Here is an 8652-nt window from a genome sequence, read left to right on the forward strand (position 1 = left end):
CTAAGCAAGCAGGCACACATTTCTCCGCTTGTATCTAAGAAGTGAAGGTGACATTTATACCATTCAATAATTTTTCTCTCCATCTGTTTATTCAATGGTGAGATTTGAGTTGGCAAATGCTACGCTCACATCGATACCACTCCTAGGATATCTTACAAGTGCTCAGATTTCCATGGCTGCATCCAGAGCCTTGGTGACACATACGTTTCTTATACATTTCAATTGATAAGAAAACACTCCCTGAAGAAGAGCACCCTAATCAAAGCAGAACATGCCCTGCTCTGTTGGCAGCTGATCTTGCCAACATATCTCCCAGTTCCCTCAACATCTCCCAGATCCCATAAAAGGTTGTTTTAACTATTCTCCTTACTTCCAATCGTACATATACCTTCCTTCAAACCTGAATAGAGAGAGTTGCAATTATTCAAAGCCATCCTGATCAGTGACTAAGAGGGGAAAAAAAAATCCCCAGAGCATAAAAGAACATCCATGGTAACTTCAGCTTTATACTTTTCAAAGAGCATAGAGATTTACAGGAAAGATTAAAAGGCAATACAATATTTTTATTCCGACATATCTGAGGTCACAGTAGTGAACTGGACACAGGTATTTTATCTTTTCTTCTTTCTTACCTTGCTTCTCTCTCCCTAAATTCTAGTCACAGCGGCCTTCTCGTTCCTTGCACCTGCTATGGTAGATCCTTTGGAGTAGTTTTCAGGACTTTATCACCAGCTGATGCCTCTTTGGAGTACTCATTCTCCATATTTTCTGACCAGCTCTTAATTCAAACGCCACTCTTTCAAGAGATCTTTCCTGACTATTACTGTTTAACCCAGTGCCCTGTTTTACTTTCTTCAATGCACTCAATGGTATATGCAACTCTTTTATTTGTATTCTCAACACAAACGTTCTCCTTCCATCAGAATGTTAACTACATGAGAGCAGGGACTTGTGTGTTTTGTTTTTTTTTTTTACTATTTCCCTGTGTAGAATAGGCCTGTGATACAGCAGGTGCTCAGTAGGCAGTTGTTGACTAGATGAGTGAATAAGATTTTCCAGCCATACTTCAGCTTCTAAGATTTCCTGAGTCTGATCCCAACACCTTTGTTTTAAGGGAGGATCTATGGTGACCGCCACATTGACTTCATCCATCTGTGCTGTTTCTCAGGTAAGGACAAAGAGGCTTCTTTAATTTCAAAAGGTGGAATTTCCTGCTTGTCAGTGCCCCTTCTACCGCTTTTCAGTTCCGCAATCCAGTTAGAATCCCACAGTACATATGGTTGTTTTGCCCTTCGTCTTCACCAAGCTGCCACAGTGCCTGAGTCTTTCCAAGTCTTGATTTGACAATTTTCGTATATTCATGGTCCGTTATTTCGTAATGTCTGAGGCTTTCTCATGATTAGAAGGAGGCTATGCTTTTTGGCCAGAAAAATGACACAGGTGATGTGTCCTTTGCGCGGCCTTGTGTCAGGGGAAATGACTTTTATATGCATTATAGCGTGTGCTGTAAACCCCAATCATATGGCCAGTGTGGCTGTTTGCTAGGTTTCTCTCTTTCTCTCTCTTTTTGTCTTTTTTTTTGCTTTTTAAGGCCGCACCCGCGGCACATGGAAGTTCCCAGGCTAGGGGTCTAATGGGAGTTACAGCTGCAGCAACGCCAGATCTGAGCCTCATCTGTGACCTACACCACAGCTCACGGCAACACTGGATCCTTAACCCACTGAGTGAGGCCACGGATTGAACCCACAAGCTCATGGTTCCTAGTCGGATTCATTTCTTCTGCACCGTGATAGGAACTCCTTGCTAGGTTTCTCCAATGCAAATTTACTATTTTTTTCCCTTAGCAATTGACCAATATCTTGGGAGAGATATTTGAGGCTCTGCAAATATTGTTTCTCCTCAAAATTTCATCTATTACCTTTTCCATCCACAGGTAGATCCTGCTGTAGCAATTATAACCAGGGTGTTTACCTAATGATAATTCTGTATGTCCCTCGGTCTTTCTAGCTTCATTAGTTAGATCTCTTCTGTTGGAGAGCAGCTGTATCCTTTATTTATTTACTCGCTTATTTGTACCAATATAGACTCAGGGATATTTACTTTATTCTGTAGGTTACAGATAAAATACTATCATTATTTGGTTGCTCGAATTGTTCCAAATTTGGCTATTGGGAGTGTAACAAAATGCTACAGACCAGCTTAGACGATAGAGATGCATCTCTCACAACTGTGGGGGCTGGAAGTCTATCAAAGTAAGGGCAGCTGTGATTTCTCTCAAGACCTCGCCCAGGCCTGCAGACAGCCGTCTTCTCACTGTGTCCTTCCATGGCCTTCTGTCTGTGCAGTCACACTTCTTGCGTCTCTCTTCTTATAAGGATGCCAGTCCTAGGGTCCACTCTTACAATGTTGTTTAACCTTATTTACATCCTCAAAGGTCTATCCCCAAATGTAGTCGGATTGGGGGTTCCAACTTGAACATACAGATTCAGTGCACAGTAGCGTTTGTTTATCTTCACGTGTCCAAAGTCCAAGGGACTGCCGCCCACAGCCTCTGCCTCCGCTAGGGCTTTTTCCCTGATTTCTTCACTCTGCCTTTTCTTTCTGTGTCTCCAGTATGCAAAGGGCTGTGATGAAGCTCTCACACTTTTTCACTCTCTTCATTCTAGGAAATAAAGGTCCTGTTTTTATGGCAAGGCAAGAGAAACTTACACATAAAAATCTCTGCCCTTTGGTCTCCTCTGTCCCCACATGGTGCATTGTGTCTCTGCATCACGCTGTCGACCAAAGCTCCCCCATCAGCAGGATTTCCTGCTCAGGCATAAAGAGCAGCATTCTCCTAGCACGGGCAGGACGACTCCTTCAAGATAAAATTCCTTCTTGATCTCGTACAAGGTCGCATGACTTACCACGATGACTCTTGGATTTGGGTCACGTAAGCTGTCAATAATAAATCATTTGATGTACATCTTTCTGTCTCAAAAAAAAAAAAAAAAAACTAACTGTTCCTTGACTTCTAATGGGTGGAACAGCTCTTAGAGCTTTCTGGGTAAAATCCTCACATGTGGCTCTACTAAAATTTTCCATTTATTTCTTAGATCAACTGATTAATTTGTCATCAACAATTCTTATGGCAAAAGCAGGGGCCCTTCAGGCCTGGCTGATCACAGGGAGCCTGCAGGCTGAAAAGACTGGTAGGTGTTGATGTCCTCTCAGAAACTGCCCTTCATTTGCTACAAATTCCACTGGATTTGGCAGCGCTCAGTCATAGTTTGTGGTTTTTCTGTGCTTTCCCAGTTTTACTGCAGATGGAGTTTCCCCTCTGGTTTCCATTCTCTTTATTGTTTTTACTTGGCTTTGAGAAGAATGGGGTGAAATGCCTTGATCTGGCCATTATTTTTAATTACAGATAACCTAAGTTATTCATTGGAATTATTAACATTACGGAAATTCTAAAGAGAGAACTGTGAATATCCATGGAGATTACATACTGATAAATTATTAATTGATTGATTGTCTTTTTAGGGCCACACCCACAGCATATGGAAGTTCCCAGGCTAGGGGTCAGAATTGAAGCTGTAGCCTGCCAGCCTAAGCCACAGCCACAGCAATGCCAGATCCCAGCCACATCTGCAACCTACACCACAGCTCATGGCAACATCAGATCTTTAACCCACTGAGCAAGGCCAGGGATCAAACCCACGTCCTCATGGATACTAGTTGGATTTATTACCACTGTGCCACAATGGGAACTCTGTACTGATAAATTTTAAAGCTTTCCTCAAAATATTTGTGCTAAATATAATAATAATTAAAATAAGTGCCACCAACATTCACTGAGCTCTTACACTATGCCAGGTATTGTGCTAAGCATTTGCAATGAAAATCTGATTAACACTTATGACCACTCTAAAACAGAGATAACAGTAGTATTAAATTTTACAAATGGGAAAAATAGTAGAGCTGGATATCAAATGCTTGTCTATCAATCTAAATCACATGTTTTCAACCACTATCTTGTAGAGCTTATCTTTGGAAGAAAAGAAACAAAACAAAGAAATATACAAAAGAAACAACAAACACACTTCAATATCTTATAATACCATTTCCCTATGGAGTAGTCTATTTCCAGTAACATCCTTGCAATATATGTTAACTCTTCTTATACATGTCCTCATAGAATGAAACGAGCACACATGTCATGGTCATTATTATATATAGTTTTCACTTATAAATGCAATATATTGCCTCTACTCTGAGTAGACTATTTGTTTCCTAGTTATTTTCTTCCTCATACGCCATATCTACACAGGAAAGGAAGCCCTGGCACCGGTTACTTTGTATTAATATAGCCAATACAGATTGATGCATGTTTCTCTCCATGCCCAAATATCTATTAACATGGAGAAAATCTGGATTATCTGGTACTGCATGTGCAAAAATGAGTTTAGCTTTCTGGGCTGGATGATTGAATACATCCGTGGATCAGCCCATCAAGGTTTAATTGAACTACAAATCCAATGATAATTGGAATAGAACGCCGGTCCAAAACAGGACACAGATAGTCTAAGCTTTAGTTAATGAACAGAGGCAAATGGAGACTTCTGAGGATATTCGCGGCACCCCTGCATCCTATCAGCCCGTCAAAAACTATGGCATCGCAATATTTAAAATGAAATGTTATACAAAAACAGTTATGCAGTAGTTACTTTGTTCTCAGGAAATGAGACTAGAAAAAGAAAATGTAACAAGAGAATATTTAAAAATACCCTTATTGGTATTTTAGGTTCTTCAAGGCTATGTGTTTCTTTATTCTACATTAGTGCAGCATTTGGCACATAGTAGTTGCTAAATACATGTTTTATTTGTATATATGGATGGTTAGTCTTTGGAGGAAATAGATTAATAGATGAAGTATAATAGAATCCATTCATTATAAAAGCTATTTCAGCTGCTGAAAAGGTTTACTTACTGAATAAGAGGATGTGTACCTCGTTAGGACTGTAATTGCCACTGTCAACATTTTCATCCAATATGTTGAATGAGCGCAATAGAATTACCAAATTTTGGTTTAGAATTACCAAATTTTTGTTCATTTTGTAGTTTTATTGAAGTACAGTTGATTTACAATATTGTGGTAATTTCAGCTGTACAACAAAGTGATTCAGTTATACGTGTACACACATCCTTTCTTTTTCGGAGTCTTTTCCCACGTGGACCATCGCAGAATATTGGGTAGAATTCTCTGTGCTATAGTTAAGCTAACATTGTCATCTTAACAAGGTTTGAGAGTTGTGATGCTTATTTCTGAAAGTTTTATTAAATATTAATGCTTATTTAATAATTTGTACATGAAAGATTCATATATACAAATGCTCAAAAAACTAAAGATAAAAGTGATTGAGTAAATCAAAATGACAAGAGATGGAGAAGATATGGGAGGTTACTAGGGGTCAGACAGGAGCTCAAAGAGAGAGAAGGGTGTTACTGTAAAGGCTGCGTGGAGGAGATTGTTGTGATGGAATATAGTGCTGTATCAAGAATGTGGTGGTGGTTTTAAGAATCTACACATGTAATACACATATTTTAAATGGCACATGTAATAAAATGACCCACCATTGTATCAATATCAATGTTATAGTCTTGGTAGTTTCCTATTGTTACATAAGATCTAATCATTGGGAAGAACTGGGTGAATGATACATAGGATTCTGTCATTTTTGCAATGTCTTTGAATCTGTAATTATTTCAAAGTAGAAGTATAAAAATGGGCAGAGTTAAACTTGAATTCGTGTATGTATGTGGTGTGGTTTTTTCCCTCACGGCTTACATGTAAAGGTTTTCTACAGTTCTAGTTTGAATGATGCCATTTACAAGCTGTACATACTTGGGCTTTTGACAAGCACTCGCAGGTGGCATATCAACTCATCAACTGCATCGTGTACTCTTGTTGTTAAATGATGAATGCATAGCTTTCAATCTGGCACTTTGCTTTAGAGGGCAGAATATCTCAAGTGTTTGGGTCCAAACACTTCTGTGACATTTGCTGGTTTCTACCTTTATTGCGAATATGGTTTTATATATTTCACCAGTACAATAGAAAAAGGGAAATGCTGGAGTTGCAGGAATGTGTTTCTCTGTGATGTCCAGCATACTTTGAAACAACGTATCAATGTTCTGTTATTCACTGATTCTTTCTTGCTTTCACATACATTACACTTACATGAGTGGCAGATCTTCTTCATAATACATAAATAATGCTATGAAGACACATCACTGGCATCTTAGTATACATGTATACAAGTGGATGGGAAAGATACTAGAATTCTCTTTCCCTGACGATTTCTGTCAATGCTAGGAACTCCCACCGGCAAATATCCCATCTCATTGTTTCAATCTGCATTTCCTTAAAAACTAGTGAAATTGAGCATTAATATTTATTTCTACTTGTGTTTCCTAGTTTTTGAGTTGCTTCTTTGTAGCGACTTGCCTGCTTTTTTTAGAAGTTAGATAATATTCTTTTCCCAACTGATTTAAGAATCTTCTTCTGTCTGATCATATGGAACTTTTGGTTGTACATGTTGCAAATATTCCTCCTTAGTGTCTCTTCAATGGGAGGAAGGTAAACATGGCGTTCAAGAAATCGATGGAAAAAAGGGAAGCAAGCAAGCAAGTCTGGTGTGGCCGATGCACAGAGAGCGAAGGGGAACAGGAACGAAAAACCATCAGAGGTATGGAAACACATAAGTCATGCAAAGGATTTTAGTTTTTATCCTAAAGCAGTGACAAACCACTGAAATGCTTTAAGTCAGGTGTGGGTAGGATGAGTATGGAGATGATAATGGTGGTGAAAGTGAGGCTTATTATAGGAATTCTTTTATCTTTTTATTTTTTATTTTTTTGTCTTTTTGCCATATCTTGAGCTGCTCCCTCGGCATATGGAGGTTCCCAGGCTAGGGGTCGAATCAGAGCTGTAGCTGCCAGCTTACGCCACAGCCATAGCAACGCGGGATCCAAGCCGTGTCTGCAACCTACACCACAGCTCATGGCAACGCCAGATCCTTAACCCACTGAGCGAGGGCAGGGATCGAACCCGCAACCTCATGGTTCCTAGTTGGATTCGTTAACCACTTCGCCACGATGGGAACTCCCAGAATTCTTTTAAAATAATCTATCTGGGAGTTCCTGTCATGGTTCAGCAGAAACGAATCCGACTAGGAACCATGAGGTTGCGGGGTCAATCCCTGGCCTCGCTCAGTGGGTTAAGGATCCGGCATTGCCATGAGCTGTGGTGTAGGTCACAGATACGGCTCGGATCCTGCATTGCTGTGGCTGTGGCGCAGGCTGGCAGCTGTAGCTCCGTTAGATCCCTAGCCTGGGAACCTCCATATGCAGTGGGGGTGGCCCTAAAAAGGGGAATAAAAAAAATCTATCTAGGAGTTTCTGCTGCAGCTCAGCGGTAACAAACCCAAACAACATCCATGAAGATGTGGGTTCAATCCCTGGCTTTGCTCACTGGGTTAAGGGTCTGGCATTGCTATGAGCTATGGTGTAAGTAGCAGATGTGGCTTGGATCCTGTGTTGCTGTGGCTGTAGTGTAGGCCGGCGGCTGCAGCTCCAACTGGACCCGTAGTCTGGGAACTTCCCTATGCCATGGATGCAGCCCTAAAAATAAAATCAAATAAAAATAAAATAATCTACCTAAAACTCTTAGCAAAGAATGGAACATGGTAAGAATTTAGCAAATCCTTGTTCACTGTTACTATGAATATAATGACCGTTAATATTTCTCTCAGAGGAAGACCCAAGTCAGGTGAGGCTGCATGATTCGCCCAGTGTCTCAGCTGTAAAGAATCGCAGGTGGATGGATGTTTCCAGGCTTGACCTCATTCTCATTCTGACATTCAGAGGCAAGTATGTCCACACGGAGCAATTCATGAGCTCCCCACACACATGTGGCAGGGGAGTGATCTGTTACAGGTCACACCATAGGCGTGTGAACAACAAAAATGCAACCGTGCTCTCCTGGGAGTCACCAAGCGCATGTGATTAACGCCCCGGAGGACAAAAGACGCGTTTCCAACAGTGTCTACACTGACTGGGTCTTGGGAAACAATATTCTCATTACAGAGTTAGTCGGCCAGGGTTTACAAGTGCCATTTTTCAAAATTAAATAATCTGCAAGCTCCCTGTTCACAAACACGCCCATGCTCTTTGGGCCGTCAATAAATACCAGCTGACGGACTGACAGATAAACACCCCCATAAACAGATAAACACTTGTCAGTGAAGTGCAGCCATACATTTAAAGAGGCACTATCAGATCTACGTGGGTAAACTAGAAATTAAATCTATGAAAAACAGCAAAAATGCAATGGTGAAAATCTTTCTAAATCGTGAGCTGTTTAAATAGCAAGTAAAGCTAAACCCCAGCAGTTATTAAAGTATCCCAAATGAAAGCTGTATAAAGTAACCTCATTCCACAAAACAGATGCTCTTCAAAGTTCATAAATCCGTTTTTGTAACGTCCCATCTTTACCTCAGCTTCAATTAATTTGCAAATCACGGCTACAGTGATCTTGCTAATGGGTGTGGTGTTTCTGGAGCAGGATGTAGAGTAATAAGAAAACAAGGGACAAAACTGAAGATCAAGAAC

At 40.4% G+C, this 8652-nt stretch overlaps 1 long non-coding RNA gene across 1 annotated transcript in view; it reads left to right on the forward strand.

Moving 5' to 3' along the window:
- LOC125137888 (uncharacterized) overlaps positions 1–7902 on the forward strand; it is a 105217-nt gene extending 97315 nt beyond the window's left edge. The window contains exons 3-7 of the long non-coding RNA XR_007137525.1: positions 1115–1168; positions 2667–2932; positions 3096–3191; positions 6599–6728; positions 7794–7902. This is a non-coding gene — a long non-coding RNA (uncharacterized LOC125137888). The remainder of the gene's footprint in view (positions 1–1114; positions 1169–2666; positions 2933–3095; positions 3192–6598; positions 6729–7793) is intronic.
- Positions 7903–8652: the final 750 nt, after the last annotated feature.

The sequence above is a fragment of the Phacochoerus africanus genome, chromosome 10 (assembly GCF_016906955.1).
Source record: "Phacochoerus africanus isolate WHEZ1 chromosome 10, ROS_Pafr_v1, whole genome shotgun sequence".
NCBI classification, from domain to species: Eukaryota; Metazoa; Chordata; class Mammalia; order Artiodactyla; family Suidae; genus Phacochoerus; species Phacochoerus africanus.